A 21,938-nucleotide genomic window follows, 5' to 3' on the forward strand; every position below is an offset into this window, starting at 1 on the left:
ATAATAGATTACAATTATATAATATTTTGTCTACAGTGTTTGTTTTTTTTAAATACTGCATATAAAAACATGACAAATAAAACAGTAAAAGTGTATCACTTTAAATGGTACAAGCTTTTATTTAAGAGTGCACAATATTAAAATTATTGCCGATATACTTAGATTATAATTGCCGATACACTTAGACAATTCTACAATATTTTGTCTCAATATTATTTTTAAAAGAAATAAATGTAATTTAATAAATATGGGTTTTATTTTATTTTCATATTTTGTCAAATATAATTTGTAAAAAATTATAAAATAAAGTAAAAATTATATAAAAATAAAATCGTAAAAATCTATCATTTTAAATGCTACTATATATATAAAAAATTCTGATATGATAAGGCTAAGATCAAAACAGATTAAAATTGTGTGATATTATGCCGAAATATTATTTAAACTAAGATAAACGATTAAATATATTACAATAAATTGTCTAAAATCAAAACAAAACTGTAAACCCTAAAAACGCCCAAACTAAATATTTGTTTAAAAATTCTACACCAATATATATACCGATAGCGATATCTCTCTACTTTTATTACTTTTTTTGCTTTTTAATGTAAGTTCCTACTGTTGTTGCTCAAAGTCCAGAAAGACACAGCAAAGGCAATAAATTTGCAAGAATTTCACCCCAGCCAAAAGCAAGGGAACACCATGATGCTTTAAACCAATCAATCAACACCTTTCAGCGCGTCGACACAGTTTAACAAACGTCACGTTATGTTTACATGTACTTCACTCCAAAAGGCCTTTCAGGTTAGAGCCGCTAATCCAAGCTATGTAAACAGACCATATTGAGCTCAGATCTGGAGGGTGAAAGATAAAAAAAAAAAAAAAAAAAAAGTCGGTTAAGAAAGAAAGAGGTGTTAGGAGACTTTAAACATCCTCTTGTCAGCCTCACATCCTGAATGAAAGAATCGTTGCATTCCAGCAGATGAGAAAACAAAGTCTGCGAGCCAATCAATGGCTGAAAAACAAACGAAAGAGACCACAACACTTTGGCGCTGCCAGCCAAAACACACCGCTCATGCGATGTTGATTCTTGGAGGCCTGTTTTCTTTAAACGCACAATGAGGAGGTGTCAGATGGCCGCTCGGACAAGGTTGGCCGAATTCAGAGTGGATTAAACGCCGTAATTAGACGCTTGCACACTTTGCATGTAATGCAACTACTGTTTATTCAGCTCTGCAAACCGTTTTCCCAGTCAGAAAGGACTTTTGCCACAATAAATCTTCTGTTCCAGCATGGGAGCACTTAAACAGGCTGGCATAGGCTGAATCCGGTAATATCCCGAAGGTCATAAAACAAATGGGGCTCTAACTGCCCTGGTCTATAATTAGAGAGCAGGGGTGACTAAAAATCTGATTCATGGAAACCAAAAACTGTCTGTAATTTGAGTTCGAGTGGCCTCTGGAACCTGCTCTGCTGACCACATTTGAGGGACTAAATTGGTACCTACAGAGATGTCAACCATTGGCCTGACCGCTGGGGGCAGACGGACGGAAAACACTTTTATGCCACCATGTCACGAGCAGGAATAGCATCTCGCAATCATCAGAGACTTGAGAATGGATCCGGATGCTAATCAGTCAATAAAACTCTACCTAGCTGCTGAATTGTCAGCTTGTCACTTCTTGCTGGATGAAGGACCATCATCTTCAACTCAACCTTGCCAAGGCAGAACTGCTTGTGTTTCCATCAAACCCATCGTTTCATCACAATTTCACCATCCGGTCAGGCACATCAACCATAACTCCTTTAAAAACAGCCAGAAACCTTGGAGTTGTGATTGATGATCAGCTGCCTTTCTCAGACCACATTGTTAAACTGTCTGGTCTTGCAAATTTGCTTTATTCAACATCAGGAAAATCAGACCCTTTCTTTCAGAACATGCTTCACAAGCTGCAAGATTAATTTTCAACGAGCCGAAAAGAATGCAAGTCACACCTCTCTTCATCAATTTGCTCTGGCTACCAATTGCTGCTTGCATAAAATTCAAGGCATTAGTGTTTGCCTACAAAACCACCACTGGATCAAATTTATCTCACAATTCTGACCTTTTTTCTCGCAAATGCAAGTTTGTATCTCTTAATTCAGTATTTGTTCTCTCGCAATTCTGAGTATTTTGTCTTGCAAATGCAATTTTGCATATAGCAATTCTGACTTTTTTCATGCAAATGCAAGTTTGTATTACAATACAGATTTGTGCAATAAAAACTTGTGATTCTGACTTTTTCCCCCTCGCAAATGTAAGTTTGTATCTCACAATTCTCACAGACTTTTTCTTCTAAATGCAAGTTTGTCATCTCAAATCAGATTTTTTTTCTCGCAAATGTGAGTTTGGATCTTGCAATTATGACTTTTTTTTTTGCAAATTCTAGTTTGATCTCGCAATTCTGACTATTTTTTTGTATCTCAAAATTCAGACTTTTTTTGTAAATGCAAGTTTGTATCTTGCAATTTAGATTTTTTCCTCGCAAATCTGAGTTTGTAACTTGCAGTTCTGACTTTTTCTTGTAAATGCAAGTTTGTATGGAGCAATTCTGACACTTTATTCCACACAAATGCAAATTTGTATCTCAAAAATGAGAATTTTTCTCGCAATCCAGATTTGTGTGATTAAAAACTCCCAATTCTGACTTTTTCTGACAAATGTGAATTAGTATCTAATAATTCTGACCTTTTTCTTGCAAATGTGAGTTTGGATCTTGCAATTCTGACTTTTCCTTGCAAATACAAATGTATAGCTCATAATTCAGACTTTTTCTTCTAAATGCAAGTTTGTCATCTCAAATCAGATTTTTTTTCTCGCAAATGTGAGTTTGGATCTTGCAATTATGACTTTTTTTTTTTTTTTTTTGCAAATTCTAGTTTGATCTCGCAATTCTGACTATTTTTTTGTATCTCAAAATTCAGACTTTTTTTGTAAATGCAAGTTTGTATCTTGCAATTTAGATTTTTTCCTCGCAAATCTGAGTTTGTATCTTGCAGTTCTGACTTTTCCTTGCAAATGCAATTTTGTATCTCACAATTCAGATTAGTTTCTTACAAATGCAAGCTTGTGTCACAATTCAGACTTTTTCCTTAGAAATGCATGTTTGAATCTCGCAATTCTGACATTTTTTTCTTGCAAATGTGAGTTTGCATCTCAAAATTTTGACTATTTTGTTCTCGCAAATGCTAGTTTGTATCATGCAATTCAGATTTTTTTCTCGCAAATGCAAGTTTGTATCTCACAATTTAGATTTTTTTCTTACAAATGCAAGCTTGTATGTCACAATTCAGACTTTTTCCTTAGAAATGCATGTTTGAATCGCGCAATTCTGACATTTTTTTCTTGCAAATGTGAGTTTGCATCTCAAAATTTTGACTATTTTGTTCTCGCAAATGCTAGTTTGTATCATGCAATTCAGATTTTTTTCTCACAAATGCAAGTTTGTATCTCACAATTCTGACTTTTCCTTAAAAATGCAAGTTTGTATCTCACAATTCTGACTTTTCCTTAAAAATGTGAGTTTGTATCTTTCAATTCTGACTTATTTTTCTCATAAATGCTAATTTGTATCTCATAATTCTGACACTTTATTCCACACAAATGCAAATTTGTATCTCAAAAATGAGAATTTTTCTCGCAATCCAGATTTGTGCGATTAAAAACTCCCAATTCTGACTTTTTCTGACAAATGTGAGTTTGGATCTTGCAATTCTGACTTTTCCTTGCAAATACAAATGTATAGCTCATAATTCACACTTTTTCTTCTAAATGCAAGTTTGTCATCTCAAATCAGATTTTTTTTCTCGCAAATGTGAGTTTGGATCTTGCAATTATGACTTTTTTTTGCAAATTCTAGTTTGATCTCGCAATTCTGACTCTTTTTTTGTATCTCAAAATTCAGACTTTTTTTGTAAATGCAAGTTTGTATCTTGCAATTTAGATTTTTTCCTCGCAAATCTGAGTTTGTATCTTGCAGTTCTGACTTTTCCTTGCAAATGCAATTTTGTATCTCACAATTCTAAATTTTCCTTGTAAATGCGAGTTTGTATCTCACAATTCAGATTAGTTTCTCGCAAATGTAAGTTTGTATCTCACAATTTAGATTTTTTCTTACAAATGCAAGCTTGTATGTCACAATTCAGACTTTTTCCTTAGAAATGCATGTTTGAATCTCGCAATTCTGACATTTTTTTCTTGCAAATGTGAGTTTGCATCTCAAAAATTTGACTATTTTGTTCTCGCAAATGCTAGTTTGTATCATGCAATTCAGATTTTTTTCTCGCAAATGCAAGTTTGTATCTCACAATTCGGACTTTTCCTTGAAAATGCAAGTTTGTATCTCACAATTCGGACTTTTCTCAGGATTGTAAGAAACCTGCAATTGCAAGTTATAAAGTGCAATTTTAAAGAGAAAAAAGACTGATACAGTATGTTCTCAGCAATTGCGAGTTTATATCTCAATTCTAAGAAAAAAAGTCAGAATTGCAAGATGCAAACTCGAATTAGTGAGAAAAAAAGTCTGAATTGTGAGATAAGTCACAATTACCTTTTCTATTTTTTTAATTCAATGGTGAAAATAGGTTTCACATGGTTAAAGGCTCAAAAACACAAAGAGAAACCATGAAGGAAAACAAAATCAAGAGCAAAGGAAACATTTGTGAACCAAAACAGCATCTTCAAAGAATCAAAGCAAAAAAATGCCTTGAACCTCAGGGGTAAAAAAAAGTGTGTGAAAAAGAGCAAAGGGGAAGAAAAAACAACAAATGAGAAACGAAAGCCATCGCAATAACAGAGCCATCCAGTACACAGAGCTGGGTTTCTCTACTAACCTCCCCGTCTTTCATAAGCCACATTCAGAAGAGATTCAAAACAGACATATGTCTCATTAAAGCCAGAGAGCATCTCAGGATCATCTGCCAACATACGCCTGCCTGCTTTGCTTATAGTGCCAACATTCATTTCGCTTTCCAGTTGTTTAACACCAAGAAAGCCAAGTAGACATTTAAAATGATTGAAGATTTCAAAGCATTTTCAAAGCTGAGGTTTCTTGGAGGGACGAGGCTCTAGAAAAGCGTCACAATTAATTAATTCACTCAAAAAAGTGACCTCTTTCATCATTTGCTCACTTTATATCTCTATGTAACACAAATGATCCGTTCATCACAATCGATATTGATTGGACCCCATTGGCTTTCATTGAATGCACTAAAACAGAACACAGAAATGTTCACAAATGATCTTATTTTGCGTTCCACAGAAGAAGTACAGTCATTCAGGTTAGAAACGACATGAGGAAGAGTAAACATTTTGGACATTTTGGATTAAATGTCCCTTTCAGGAAGCCTCAACTGAAATTACAGTGATTTAGGGTCAAGGCAATGTTTCGTAAGGTGTGTTTATGTACGATGAGTTGGAAATGCAACAGAATGCCCGAGTCCTGATGTGCTTTTGAAACCATTTTGCACTCAACACAACATTTTAAAGACATTCAAAAGCCAAAGTTGCGTGATGCTTTGAAGAAACGATTTTAGCGAGGCAATTATTGACTGCCATACGTTTAGAGTTGGCATGTTAAAGTACAGACAAAGACTTACTATATGGTTTACTCATGCAGTCTAAATTGTGAGATGAAAACTCGCAAATCAATTTTTTTCCCTCACAAATGTGAGGATTTTAACCACAATTCTGAGAAAAAAAATCCGAATTGAGATACAAGCTTGCCATTGCGAGAAATTAAGTCAGATTTTTTCATAAATAGGAGTTTGCATCTACCGTAACTCTGACTTTCTTCTCACAAATGAGAGTTGCAATTCAATTTTTTTCTCAGAATTGTGATATAAACACCACTGCGAGAAATAAAGTCTAAATTGTGAAATAAAAACTTGCTATTCACATTTATTTTTGCAAATGCAAGTTTGTATCTTGCAATTTAGTCTTGTTTTCGTAAATGTGAGTTTGTATCTCATAATTCTGACTTTCTTCTCGCAAATACAACATACAAACTCTCATTTGTGACACAAAAATCTGAATTGCAAGATACAAACTCGAGATACAAATTTTCCTCTCGCAAATGCGAGTTTATATGTTGCAATTCTGAACTTTAACTGTGTGATAAACTCACTATTGTGAGAAATAAAGATTGAATTGTGACAAACTTGCAATTCAGATTTTTTTGCAAATGTGAGTTTGTATCTTGCACTTCAGTTTTTTTCCACTTCATTGAGATTTTGCCATTTGATGTAAACAGGACTCAATTTTGCATGGCCAAAATTAACGCTTTTCACATTTCCTTGCTTCATCACAGTTGAGTAACTGCTATGCTACAAAAATGGCAAATAGCTGTCCAAATTCATTGCAAATATGGCCATTGCGTATGGACCACGGAAGCTTAAAATACAGCGCAAAACCTCTATAAACACAACAGTCGAACTCACAAATTGACTAGTCTTTCCTGATCCATTCCTACTTGGCTCACTTTAAGTATACGAATATCAAACCAACAAAAACCAGATGTGAAAGCAGAGTCTTCCAGCCTGACATCTGGTAACAGCAAATGCGAGTTTTTTTTAGGGATGCACCGATCCTTATCGGTCGATAACTTGCGCGTTTTGTCAGTAAAGCCGGTTCTGTAATCAGCGGTAAATGCCATCAGGTGCGTGATTTCACGTTGAGCCGTATATACTACACACAGTCGTTGTTTAGACGAGCTGCGCACTTTCACACTGATAATGAACATTGCTATGCGCAGCTCGTCGGTAAACAACGGCTGTGTGTAGTATATACGGCTCAACGTGAAATCACACACCTGATGGCATTTACCGCTGATTACAGAACCGGCTTTACTGACAAAACGCGCAAGCTTTATCGACCGATTGGTATCGGTGCATCCCTAGTTTTTTTATCTCGTAATTCTGACTTTCTTCTCGCAAATGTGAGTTTGTATCTCACAATTCAGATTTTTTTCCCGTAAATGCTGACTTGTATCTCGTAATTCCGATTTTTTTGTTGCAAATGCGAGTTTGTATCTCACAATTCAGATTTCTTTTTTCATAAATGCGGATCTGAATTTTTCTCTCAGAATTGTGCAAACTCGCCATTGTGAGAAATAAAATCTCAATTGTGCGATAAAAACTTGCAATTCCGATTTTTCCGCAAATGTGACTTTGTATCCTGCAATTCCGAATTTGTATCTTGCACTTTAATTTTTTTTCCCACTTCTTTGACATTTTGCCATTTGATGTAAACAGGAAAGAACGCTGTTCACATTTCCTTGCTTCGTCACAGTTGAACAACTCCTATGCTGCAAAAATGGTAAATATGGCCATTGAGTATAGACTACGGAAGCTAAATAAACAAGGCAAAACCTCTATAAACACAACAGTCGAACTCACAAATTGACTAGTCCTTCCTGATCCATCCCTACACTTTGCTCACTCTAAGTGTACAAATATCAAACCAACAAAAACCAGATGTGAAAGCAGAGTTTTCCAGCCTGACATCTCCTGGTAACAGCAAATGCAAGTTTTTTTTATCTCGTAATTCTGACTTTCTTCTCGCAAATGTGAGTTTGTATCTCACAATTCAGATTTTTTTCCCGTAAATGCTGACTTGTATCAACGTAATTCCGATTTTTTTGTTGCAAATGTGAGTTTGTATCTCACAATTCAGATTTTTTTCCCGTAAATGCTGACTTGTATCACGTAATTCCGATTTTTTTGTTGCAAATGTGAGTTTGTATCTGACAATTCTGATTTTTTTCCCGTAAATGCTGACTTGTATCTCGTAATTCTGATTTTTTTGTTGCAAAAGTGAGTTTGTATCTCACAATTCTGATTTTTTTCCCGTAAATGCTGACTTGTATCTCGTAATTCTGATTTTTTTGTTGCAAAAGTGAGTTTGTATCTCACAATTCAGATTTTTTTCCCGTAAATGCTGACTTGTATCACGTAATTCCGATTTTTTTGTTGCAAAAGTGAGTTTGTATCTCACAATTCTGACTTTCTTCTCGCAAATGCGAGTTTGTATGTCACAATTTAGATTTTTTTTTCCATAAATGCAGATCTGTATCTCGCAAATCTGAATTTCTCTCTCAGAATTGTGTAAACTCGCCATTGTGAGAAATAAAATCTCAATTGTGCGATAAAAACTTGCAATTCCGATTTTTCCGCAAATGTGAGTTTGTATCCTGCAATTCCGATTTTGTATCTTGCACTTTAATTTTTTTTTTCCACTTCTTTGAGATTTTGCCATTTGATGTAAACAGGAAAGAACGCTGTTCACATTTCCTTGCTTCGTCACAGTTGAACAACTTCTACGCTGCAAAAATGGTAAATATGGCCATTGAGTATAGACTACGGAAGCTTAATAAACAAGGCAAAACCTCTATAAACACAACAGCCGACTCACAAATTGACTAGTCCTTCCTGATCCATCCCTACTTGGCTCACTTTAAGTATACGAATATCAAACCAACAAAAACCAGATGTGAAAGCAGAGTTTTCCAGCCTGACATCTCCTGGTAACAGCATCCCTGTGGATTTCCTGTTATCCTCCTGTCAGGGTGAAGAGCAGCACTAGCCACTCCAGCAGGTTGGCTCTCTTCATCGTGACAGAAGCCTGGCTGTTGACTCGTTACGAGAGCGCGGGAGCTACAACCGCCGCCGAGGCTTTGACAGCGAGACAAACTGACAGGTGAACGGAACGCGGCGTTTTAGCCCCATGTTTACCACAGAAACCTCGTTACCACACCTCAGCAACAGCAGGCAGAGACGCACAGACAGACAGGCGTTATGCACGGTTGATTTGGCTCAATTGGCCACACGAGCTGAGCGCGGAGGCGGCAGAATATCAATTTTGGAAACCACGCAGAGCAGCTCGATGTTGTGCATCGACGAAAACACTGGGGGGGAAACAGTTTCCTGGTTCAGACCACAAACAATGACACCATCTGAGAGACATTTCATACCTCCTCTGCGTTCGAGGCCAACGATTGGATCGGCTCCTAACTGGCGGCGCTCGTTGCCAATCAGATGCAGCGGTTGATTGAGTGGGCGGAAGGCCAAGCGGAGCCCCGTGGGAAAGGCGGGATAATCGCAGGGAGTTTCCCTTCATCCGACGGCCCTTAGCAACAGCCTCTCAGTGAGAGATCACCTGTTGCTAAGAGGATGAAGAGACGCACATCCTAGCAACAACAGAAGGAGAGAAGGAGCGACTCTCTCCTTCCTGGAGAACAGAAAGATACCTACGAGCCAAGCGCGCAACAAAGCAATTATGAGCGCTGAGAGAAAGAACAGGAACACAACAAACAGTCTCACGGCGCTTGATAAAACCACAACGACAAATGCAAATAAGCAAAACACGCATCGTTTTCACCAGTAATCGCCATGCATTTACCTGTAAGACGCCTCAATCTGGCTCGCCGTTACGAGATGAGCTTGTGTACATGCATTGCTGTGAATGTGAAAGCGTGTGCATGTGTGTGCGCGCATCTGTTGAGCAACCGAAAGAGAGAGCCTTGGAAAGGAAGCAAGGAGTGGTAACCTCAACAACACCTGTGTGCTGCTGCTAGCAACCAATAGTGAGTGTTTTCTGTATGTCAGCAGATGCTCAGAGCTAAATATGGAGACCTGACAATGGTGAGAAAAAAATAAGACTGTAACACTGTTTACTGTTACAAAAACAAGCGGCTGAAATGAATGTACAGTTGAGGTTGGAAGTTTACATACACCTTGCAGAGTCTGCAAAATGTCTATTATTTGAGCAAAATAAGAGGGATTATAGAAAATGCATGATATTTTTAATTTACTACTGACCTGAATAAGATATTTTACATAAAAGATGTTTACATATAGTCCAGAAGAGAGAAAAAAAAAAGACCATGTTCAAAAGATTACACAGACTTGATACTTAATACTGTGTTGTTACCTGAATGATTGTCTGTTCTTCAGAAAAATCTTTCAGGTCCCACAAAGTCTTTGGTTTTTCATCATTTGTGTATATTTGAACCCTTTCCAACAATGACTGTGTGATTTTTTTTTTAAGATCCATCTTTTCACACTGAGGGACTCATATGCAACTAAAAGGTTCAAATACTCACTGATGCTCCAGAAGGAAAAACCACGCATTAAGAGAAATGAAAGAAGACGAGGGTAAATTTAACTTATTTTGTCTTCTGAGACACATGCAAGTATCTTCTGTAGCTTCCGATGAGCAGTAGTCAATAAAAAAACATGCAAAATAAGAAAAATGTACACATCTTTATTCTGTTCAAAAGTTTTCACCCCGGCTCTTAATACATGGTTTTTTCTTCTGGAGCATCAGTGAGTGTTTGAACCTTCTGTAACAGTTGCATACGAGTCCCTCAGTTGTCCTCAGTGTGAAAAGATGGATCAAAAAATCCTAGTCATTGTTGGAAAGAGTTCAAATACACAAAAATGCTAGAAAACTGGTTTTAATGCATAAAAAGATGCACCTCTCCTATGTACGTACCCACTTTAAAAAAAAAAAAAACAATTATTTGTAATTTTTATGGTCATTTAAAGTGTCAAAATACCATGTGGTGTAACCATCCAGCCATAATTGCTGTTTTGGAAACATCTTTGAAATGACCCTAAAATTATTCAGATTAATTTTCCGAACTTTTTGGCATGATTTCCAAAGTGTTTGGTAATCCTGTGTAAAATTGCAAGCGTTTTTTCTTGTATTTCCATCATAATATACAAACTTTGTCAGATGAATTCCATTCATGAAACATCATGTGGTGCAACTATCAAGAAACTACCATTTCACATGTTAAAATCCATTTAAAGATAAGACTTTGCATCATATACCAATTTATCAAGGACCCATGGAAGCATCAAGCAGGTTTGTAACTCTCTTTCAAATTTGGAAAAAATAACCATTTTAACAGCTGGTATGTAGTTACCAAATTTGGATATCAAGTGGTATGACCTCAAACAAAAAAGTAGAAATACAAGTACATTTATTTTTATTATTTATTTCATAGGGACCTTTTGTGGGAAGCTAGCTTGTTCTGTGCTGGTAAATTTTGACTGAATTTGAACCTTCTGTAATAGTTGCATATGAGTCTCTCAGTTGTCCTCAGTATATATGCATCCACTTTTTAAAATTTTTTTTCTCTTATTTAAAGTGTAAAAATACGGTCAAAATAATGTGGTGTGACCGTCCAGCCATAATATTGTTTTAGAAATTAATTAATTAATTATCAATTAAATTAATAATTAGAGATTAATTTTCGGAACTATTTCACATGTTTTCCAAAGTTTTGTAATCCTGTGTAAAATTGCAAAGCATTTGCATTGTTATCATGTGGTGCGACCATCAAGAAACTACCATTTCGGGACTTTAATGTTAAAATTCATTCAAAGATAGGACTTTGCATCATATACCAATTTGCCAAGGACCCATAGAAGCATCAAGCAGGTTTGTAACTCTTTCAAATTTGGAAGAAAATAACCTTTTGAATGGCTGGTATGTAGTTACCACATTTGGATATCATGTGGTATGACCTCAAACAAAAAAAAAGTACAAGTACAAGTACTTATTTTGATAATAAATTTCATAGTGACCTTTTGTGGAAAGCTAACTTGTTTTGTTTAGGTGGCCAATTCTGTGCTTGTAAATTTTGACTGAATTTGAACCTTCTGTAATAGTTGCATATAGAAGAAAAGATGGATCTCAAAATCAAGCAGTCGTTGTTGGAAAGGGTTCAAATACACAAAAATGATGGAAAACCAACAAATTTGTGGGACCTGAAGGATTTTTCTGAAGAGCAGTAGGCAGTTTAACTGCTCAGGACAAACTTGGGACTCATGAACAACTATCACTAAACAAAAAAAAACACAGCTGTGGATCATTCAGGTAACAACACAGTATTAAGAATCAACTTGGGGTCATTTTTATAAATAATAAACTATATTTTCTCTTGTGAACTATATGTAAATGTCTCTTACGTGAATTATCTTAATCAGGACAGTATTAATTAAAAAGTAGCAGGCATTTTGTATCAGTCCTCTTATTTTGCTAAAACAATTAACATTTTGCAGATTCTGCAAGATGTAATGCATTTTATCATTATTTACTCTATCAAACTGATGTGTTGCTCTTTCCCACAGATGTGCAGATAAAGACTGGACTGTTGGACTGAATAAAGATAAGGACTGTTCGCATTAAAACAGTTGAAAGTAGTGTTTTACAACAACATCTGGGCTGTTAAAACAAGCATTCGAAGCAAAGCAGATCACCGTCACCACATTAACATGACTCAAAGTAGAAAAAAAAGATGTTTTAAACCAACCAAGTAGTAAGTCAACCTTGCTGGATTACCAGCAATCACTTTTGTCATTCAAAGCACTCTGGTTATGAACACAGAGTGTAAAAGTGTTATTAAACCACAACAATGTAAAACACAACACACATAAATCCTGCTACTGTAGACACCACAGCATTAAAACTGGCTTTCTCTGCTTTTGCCCCAGTTTCACTAAGATGGATCAGCGCCAGTTCACCTCTGGGGTGCTCTCACTTTTCAGCCCATGCGTGAAAACAGACAATCCAAGAGGAGAAAACGAGTGTAAGAGAGCGTAGGGGGGAAAGGGAGTGTTGGTGAAGATGTATTTGTGTGGCCTCAAACAAAAAAAGAAAAACGCCTAGTACCGCTCTGAGTAATCTGACCTCAACCCAAGCAAGAGCCGAGAGGAAAATCTCCCCTACAGACAGCATAACAATCAAGATAGTGTTTCCTGCGTGGGAAAAAAAAGACGAGTCCTTGAAGCATACAAGTATTCAGGGCAAACAACCTGCATAAAGCCAGATGGTAGAAGATCAGTCTGCCCAGAAAGAGCGAGAGACCTCAGATTGCCTGATAACCACACAAGATTTAACGGATGGCTTAGCATCTATTGATTCCATAAGGAAGTGCATGCTAAGCTGTCTGCAACAAAATGCGATTCAAAGTGAAAGCTAACAAACAACTCTAAGTAAATGCACATGAGGCCATCTACGTGGCCCACTTCGTCCAATCGCTTTTGATTGTTAATGAAAATTGCTCATGCTTCCAGCCTGCTTTCGAGAAAAGAAGCTGGAATTCGTTTCACGGTATAAAGTCGTTAAAATAAACAGGACGGATTTACTGGTTGGAAATGGAATTGACCAAAACCAAATCGACAACATCGGGTAAAGGCTGGCGCACAGCTGTAAACTTCAACCGAGGGGTGGCAAGGTTGCAAACCGAAACCTTGCAGTCTCGCTCCTCCATCTGTGGATTTCAGAAGCTTGGTCGTGAAGGTTGCAAATCTAAGTGGCTGTTAAAATGTCTTCAGGTAATTCTCTCTTTGCTGGAATGCACTATGACAAAGTGCAAGGCCGAGAGGAAGCCACGTTTAGTCCTTAATGGTATTAGGGTCAATGACGTGACGCCTAAATTTTCTGTCTGATTGCAAAAAAAAAAAAAAACACTTCAACTTTTCAAAATAATAAGTTATTTGTAATTTTTCTGTTGTGAAGTGTCAAAATATGCAGTGCGACTGTCCAGCTGTAATTGTTGTTTTGAAGACATCTTTGAAGAAATTATTCTCTATTTATTCAGATTAATTTTCTGTACTATTCAGCATGATTTCCAAAGTGTTTTGTAACCCTGTGTAAAAACTGCTAAGCATTTGTATTTATATTTCTATCATAATATACAAACAAACTTTGTCCGATGAACTCCATTTTATTAAATATCATGTGAAACTACTATTTTGGGACTTGATGAAATCCACTCAAAGATACTTTGCATCATAAACCAATTTGCCAAGGATCCATTGAAGCATCAAGCTAATTCGAGAGAGAGAAAAAAAGAAAGAATATTAAGTGATTTCAAAAAGCATTTTTTTAAACCATCAAGAAACTACCATTTTGTGACTTATGTTGAAATCCATTCAAAGATAGGACTTTGCATCTTATACCAATTTGCCAAGGACCCATGGAAGCATCAAGCAAATAAAAAAAAAAAAAAAAAAAAAAACTTTTTAAAGGCTGGTATGTAGTTACCACATTTGGATATCATGTGGTATGACCTACAAAAAAAAAAAAAAGAAAAAAAAAATAACAATGAATAAAGTTATTTCAAAAAGCTTTTTTTTATTATAAATTTCATAGTCATCTTTTGTGGGAAGCTAGCTTGTTTTGTTAAGTGGCCAATTCTGTGCTTTTAAATTATGACTGAATTTGAAAATATCATGTGGTGCGACCATCAAGAAACTACCATTTTGTGACTTTTATGTTGAAATCCATTCAAAGATAGGACTTTGCATCTTATACCAATTTGCCAAGGACCCATGGAAGCATCAAGCAAATTAAAAAAAAAAAAAAAAACTTTTTAAAGGCTGGTATGTAGTTACCACATTTGGATATCATGTGGTATGACCTACAAAAAAAAACAAAAAAAAACAAAACAATGAATAAAGTTAGTTCAAAAAGCTTTTTTTTATTATAAATTTCATAGTCATCTTTTGTGGGAAGCTAGCTTGTTTTGTTAAGTGGCCAATTCTGTGCTTTTAAATTATGACTGAATTTGAAAATATCATGTGGTGCGACCATCAAGAAACTACCATTTTGTGACTTTTATGTTGAAATCTATTCAAAAATGGGACTTTGCATCATATACCAATTTGCCAAGGACCTATGAAAGCATCAAGCAAATTTGGAAAAAAAAATGTAAAGGCTGGTATGTAGTAACCACATTTGGATATCATGTGGTATCACCTACAAAAAAAAAAAAAGAATATTAAGTTATTTCAAAAAGCATTTATTTTTATTATAAATTTCATTAATTTCATCTTTTATGTTGAAATCTATTCAATAATAGGACTTTGCATCAATTTACCAAGGACCCATGGAAGCAAAGCAAATGTGAAAAAAAAATAAAAAAATAATAATAATAATAATTTTATTGGCTGGTAAAAAATTGGGCAGCTTGAATCTGTGCACAAATGAAGCATAGCTAAAAGGTTCTACATAAAGCTCAACTAGCAATGAAAGCCTGTAATATTCCTGTGAGGAGGTCACAATCTCGCCCTCAGACAGTTTCCATCAATACACCACTGAGACCGAGCTCTGGCTTCTCAAAGTTTGTTTTGCACCATTTAAGCTGTAGGCGTAAGTGGAATGAGTCAGCAAAAAAGAAAAGCACTTCAAGTTAGTTACAACAAATCCCATCCACTTCCAGAATCCCCAAAGTTACTCATTTGAACAGGGTTCCAAAGTTCCATCTGCGCTATGGAAACTATTGGACCACCCCAAGCTTTCTCTGCCAACCAAGTCCCGACCTCTTGACCTCAGGTCATTCCACATAAGCAGAGCTCATTACAATAATAACCCACATTCAAGGTCAGCCACTGGTGCACTAGCAGTAGAGAGTGGAATGAGGGCAGGGTGGGTCAGGAAAGAGGCGATGAAGATAAGGAGCCCTGAGGGACCGAGGAGAAGAAACAGCTCTTGGAATTTGGCAATGTGGATTGAACAGGGAACTGGTGTTAGCTTTAGAACGTTCCAGAGGAGATTAACTTGTCTAAATGTTGGATAACAACCCAGCACATGCCAACAATCACAAAAAGATTTTGGATTTAATCTCATTTGTAATCCTATTCGTCAATGACCAATGATCTGTAATGAACATTTTAACACTAAATGAGTTGGTGCAGAGGGATAGACAATGCAGATAAACTTATTCAAACCTCATCTGTCTACACAGGTTGCCATCTACTAAGGGAGAACCCTACCTGAAATGGAAACTCACAAATGACTAATTTTGAATATTCTACAAGATGCTGGTACTTTGCAGCCCTAACATCCCTAAAATGGCTTGCAAGTACATACAAAAAACTTCAAAATCCATTTCTGCTAAACAGTACCATATGTATACTGGTCTGCTTTTATTTTGACGGCGCACACACCTCTCCGTCATCAGCAATGAACAGGCACTAAATAACATTTATTCCAGCTGTTGCCGGATATCTGCTAATCAGGAGAACTGAGACGGCACATGGCTAACAGCGGTGAACTGCATCCAAACAACCCTGGACGCAACAGCTTTATCGCTGAATTGATGAAGCTCTTCTATGTTGCGAGATAAAAGCAAAACAATTGTGTAATCAGGAAATACATGCAGGATGCTAAAAAAGGAAACATAAGAAATTAGTCAAACCACTATGAAAAACAAAGATCCGGGGGTGGCTTTTACAGATAAGCTATCAGTAAAAAGCAAGGAGTAACAGTGAACATGCATGCTTTTGTCTATTCTGAGGTCAAAAGTCAAGAATGAAAATGATTCATGGTTACAAATTCAATTAGCAGTACTCAAGAGCGAAACTCAAAGCAAAAAAAAAGAGGCTGAACGAGAGGCCGAAATAGGAGGACTAGCGATCCATGCAAGGCAGAGTTGACCCTTAGACTGTGATACTATTTCCACCCCACCGCAAATCTCAGCTGCCAGACCTTACATCACACACCAACTCGCTTCAACCTGTCTTTAACAACCACAGGCTTACCTCTCAAAGCGGCTCGAACGCCACAGACTTCAAAAAACAACCTCCCTCCTTTTCTCTCCTCTCACATTCTCGATTTACTTCACCTCCCACCTTGTCCTCCCTCTCTTTTCCTCCTTTTTCCCACCTACTCAAACAGCCTTCTCTCTGAAGGATCCCTGAGTAACTGACACCGCTCGTGAATGTTGAGAGCTGCGGTACAAGGACACTGCTTGTTCACCCAACAGCAGGAGGAGGGAAGGGGTAGAGAGGGGGGAGAAAAGGGCCCTGGGTGTTTTTGACTTGGCAGGGCTTGGAGAAGCTCTTCAGGCAGAGTTTATCTGCTGGGCGCTGGCAGTCAGCCGACACTGCTGGTGCGCCGAGGGCTATGGGGAGGTTGAATACTGAATCCTCAGTCAACGATGGACCTGTCACTTACAGTGAGCTATCTGCAGGGATTTCGAGAGGGGGAGAGAGAAAAATGGAGAGAGAAAGAGAGGAGGAGAGAGAGCGCCAACTATTTATAGCCTCTGAAAAGGCTTCCTGTTACTGTTCAGCAAAGCAGGAAGGAGGGGCAACCTCCCAGAGAGGGAGAGAGAGGCATAGAAGGGTAATGAGAAATAGAAAGACTCACCCCTCCGCTTTCACAGGAAAACATGCCTACCCATCATCAGTCAGCGAATAGACCAGAAGCTCTTTTATTGACAATCCGTAAGGGTTGTCTTAACTAAAGGGGTTTACTGTACACGGCTACAGCCTACATCAACTATCATCTTAAAGAAAACAGTGGTTTAAGGGTATGATTCTCGTTTGGGATGCGAGAGGTCCCAGGTTTAGAGCCCCCACATTTGTCATGACTGGCTCAAAGCACTGACAAATGAAGGACACAGCGACGTGTGGTTTAAGATACAATTTATTGATTATAGGTCACATAATATAAAAAGGAAATAAACGAAACCCAAACAAAAACAACCGGGGAAACCAGAGGAACCACCATCCACAGTAAAACAAAGCTTTATAGAGGAAGGAACAGGTAACAAGTTCTGCATGAGTTCTGGCTGATGAGGCTACTAGCCACACCCACTGGCCAGCCATAGCAGGATAGCAGAAGACCAGTCAAAACGAACCTATCAAAATGAACCTATTATTCTACCACAGAACCCACACCGTGAATCTGACACTGGCTAACGCTTTGCATGCATTCAAATGTTTGGAGGAGTAAAATGAGGTCTAAATACTTTTAGCCGAAGAGGACAAACCCTGAGCATATTGAGGAACAAAGAGAGAGAAGCAAGGGGGAGGAAGATAAAGGGCTGCAGGTTCCCTGTAAAGTTGTGACAAGCTGCGATGCTCGCAATCACCATTATGCAAATCCTAGCGGCCCATCAAGTCCAAGGATGTTTCTCCCCTCCAAGTGACAGGTAAGATCAGGCATGAAGAGATACTGGGATTGAGGCAATGGCTGATTAAAGATCACCATGAGCATCCTTCAACATCCTTGGGTAGACCATGCCCGAAATGCTCTTGGGTAGACAGTATCCACAACGTGCACTCTGAAACCAGAAAATTTCTTTCACACTCTCGCTCTGCCTTTCACAGAAAGAAGCCTTAGTTTGATGACCTCGTTAGTTCAAGCACTTAATCCGCTAATGCCCAGATAAAACTAAATGAGAGAGGACAGGAGGAGGGTAGCGAGAGGAGGGGAGGGGTGAGAAAGAGAGTAGAGTAGGAGGGAAAAGAGAGAAGACAGCTAACAACACTGCAGAGGCCAAGAGGAAATTCTGGCCACACGCTTGATCCCAGATTCACCCCATGGGATGGTGTTGCATCCAGTGGACAACCCCCCCCCTCCACCCCCACCCCCAGCACCAATTCTAAAAAACAAACTACCGATGGGTTTAACAATCACAAGATGTCTGATAACTTGATCTGACATCAAGCGATTACAGTGGATTTAAAAAAAAAATCCCAAATGTTAGGCCTAAATACAAGAGTCATACTCAAGAGGTTGTGAATTACCCAGCTCAAGTTTGGATACTCTTGGTTTCCTTAAAACCTCTGCCAGGTTGAGCTGATAATTGGATAACCATCCCATAGACTCTGTTGTTTGACTGCAAGCTCTGAAATTCTGGTTAAGGTCATAATCACCTGTGAACTCCAGAAGTAATTCTAGAGCTTAGCCATGAAATACGGCAATCTGCAAGCACTCTCTTGGCTCAGAACAAAACCCAATTTCCTCCTGTGAGGCAGATCCTTAAAAGGAAAAGGGGTTTAATCGGGAGAACTCGGCAACTGCACCATTTCATCCCGAGCCAAGGGATCAATTTGCAGGGCAGAGAGACAAAAGGAAATGAGAACCCAGAGTGCCTTCTTGCACTCAGAGAAGAGGTGAACCACAGATTACAGAGAGGGGAAAGAGAGAGAAAGAGTGAGAGAATCTGGCTTGCCTCCAGAACAGGCTTGAGGACTTTGATGTGGCCTTTCCTAAGCTAAGGGGTCAGTATTTGTTGCACCCCCTGTTGTTACTTCAAAAACAGTGAAAAACAGCTCTTCCTTCTGAGCTTGATCACCATCACTGTTTGGTTGTTAGCTGTGCTAAGTATTAAACAAGTACTCTCTCTCATTTTGACATCTTTCCCCTTGCTGGCCAAGAGGCCTTAACTATTTCTTCATATCTGCAAGGTTTCATCTCACTCACTACCTAGCTCATTACTATTAATCCCTTTGAGAGAAAGAGGAAACCGTAGCATGTGAAGTGCCCACAGCTGATGAACCTAAAATACAATATACCTTCCATACTTCTTCCTGAATCAGGCATTAGGGTAAGAAATGCATTGCACCTTATTCCATCCCTCAGACATTTTCCTGCTCATTATCCCTCTCCTAACTGCAAAAATGTCAGTGCATGTCAAGTAAACGTCTTTAATATCTCTCTCATCCGTGTGATTAACAAAGAAGAGCTACTACTTTTGCCTGCCTCTCCAGATGAGGGCTGATGAAATATTCAAGCATTTCTCTTACCGTACCTACAGATTTTGAGCAGCCGAATGTATCTGGTGTATATGTGTCTAAACATCTCCATTTTCACCAAGCTGAGACAGGCAGATCTACAGGACTTTGATGAATAGCCGGATTTATTCTGATGGTTCCTCAGAGAAGGGTGCAGCACGAGGACAGTTTCGAATATGAATTACCAGCATGCTGATACGATCTCAGCGGCAGCCAGAGAGAGACAGCAGGGCCTGAATACCAACACACGCTTCCTGGATCAGGACAAGGACTTGATTACTGATGCCTGTCAGAAGGAGTGGAAAAGTCCTTAAGTGTACTCTGGAGGGAAGCCTGCAGGCAAGCACTCCAGGAGCGAGAGAGAGAGAGCTGCTTTCAATCAATTCTGACTCTCGGAGAGAGAGGGGGAGAGAAAGAGGGCAAGAGAGAGGAGACTTCAATCAATCCAGATTGAAAAAAAGAGCAAGGAATATGTGCAGGCCAAAAACACTCTGGGAATGCAAATGTTGCTGGGGTTCAGCTTCCAAAACAGCACTGACCTAGGAGCGCAAATAAGACAAGTTAATTCAGGCACAAATGATGACAGGTGGCCTATCTTTTGGGGCTCAGCACCTTTGCCGTGCCAGGAATGATAGGAAAAACGATTGTGGTTTTAACCACAGGGCTCTCTGGGTATCTAATAAGGACAAATCCTCCTCAAACCAACCAGGAGAGCCCGATGACATGTAAGAATGTCAAAAATGATGTGGGAGGCAGTGCTGCTGGTTTTTCAGAACACATGCAGGGGTAAAGATGTGGGAATATTTGCTTTCCAACCCAAGGTGGAAGCAGCTTTGTGGTGATTTGTGGGGTCAAACCCTCCCCTCTTCTGCCGGGCGTGAAACCCTGGCTGAGTGCCGGAAACTCTTCTCTGCAGCCCTGCGGAATTCCTGAGAAATCCTGAGGTTGTACATTTGAATCCTTCGGAGGATAAAGTAAGAATCCATTAGTGCCTTTTGTTTTGTTACGAGGGCAATAAAAGATGGCGTGAGGGCCATCTTCAAGTCAAGATACTTAAAGAATGTCTAAAGTTCTTGGCAAATATATGGAATACATTATTCAGGTTCTTCTGGTTCAGTTCTGCATAGCTGCAAAGCACATCCAATGCTTCTTTGTTCACCTCCATTCCTCTCAGAATCTCGTCTCCGTCTATTGGTAACCATAGTTACAAATGCCCGGCAGACATTTGATATAAAGCTCTGATCCGTGGCTCTTCTGGGAGTCCATTTACTCTGGTACTTTTTGGAATTAAACATTGAGCAGATACCCGGTCCTCTTCACAAAGACCCGATAGAGCGTCTACAGATGGATGGCCGAGCATGTGACAAGGTACCGCTGGCGGAGCCCGTCTGGCTCGCCGTTTCCAGGAAGCCAGATTCCAGGGCGCTAATCCAGAGAGACTCAGAGGCCCAGAAATGCCATCAGGTCCCTTGGCAGAGAACACATGCCCGCTTTGTGTCCCAGACTGCTGTCGATGGAGGGTTGCAGGAACGCAAGCCCCTGCACAGTTCCCCAAGTGGGAACCAAAGCACTCCTTGTTTAATCCTCGGCGTAAAAAGCCGTCAAGTAGGTGGAGTGGAGAGGTTGAGGAATCAGAATGCAGAGACGCCGGCTGAGTTGGGAAAAGAGAGGGGAGGTTGACAGCAATCACGCGATAGTTGTGAATGGTTCAGTTCTCAAGCTCAAATTCTGAATCAACCACACATTCGGCTTTTCTCAAACTCACTTGTGCTGTAACAAATCTTCTTTTCAAAGCGGTGGCTTCTGTCACACCGCATTTTGTTGCACCTGTTAACAATGGATTTGTTTTTCTTGAGAAACAGGCAAAGACTATTGCTTTGTTTCACAGTTCAGGGTGTAAGCCAAGGAACTACATGGACACGCAGGTTTGGGAGATAAACCGTGAACTGAAAACACATTCCACAGTTGAGCAGTCACTGCGTGCAATGGCTCTCACAGCAACGCAGTTCACAGAACGCTTGACATTCTCTAACACACAGTGCGCAGGAGGCCGGGGGGCCCCTTCATGCTAACACCTCATAAATCCCTTCATTCCTCCCCCCGACTGCAACTTCAGGGCCCTACGGATACAAGGACAATTAAGTAAGAGAGAGAGAGAGAGAAACAGACAGCATTTAGTTAGATTTGTGCAACACAGTCATAGTGAAAATACTTTTTCCACCTTTCACAAACAGATACGCATTTCATAAGAACAGCACTTTCATCTGCACCTCTGCAAAATGCAGAGCGACTAACAGGTTAACCGAAGGTCTGGTAGAAATGACACGCAAACCTAAAACCAAAAGCAGGTCACTGACATA

General features: G+C 38.8%; 1 protein-coding gene across 1 annotated transcript in view; it reads right to left on the reverse strand.

Moving 5' to 3' along the window:
* Window positions 1–21,938, reverse strand: part of znf609a (zinc finger protein 609a) — a 156,366-nt gene that overhangs the window by 42,483 nt on the left and 91,945 nt on the right. The gene's annotated exons all lie outside the window — the stretch shown is intronic.

This window comes from Garra rufa, chromosome 25 (genome assembly GCF_049309525.1).
Source record: "Garra rufa chromosome 25, GarRuf1.0, whole genome shotgun sequence".
NCBI classification, from domain to species: domain Eukaryota; kingdom Metazoa; phylum Chordata; class Actinopteri; order Cypriniformes; family Cyprinidae; genus Garra; species Garra rufa.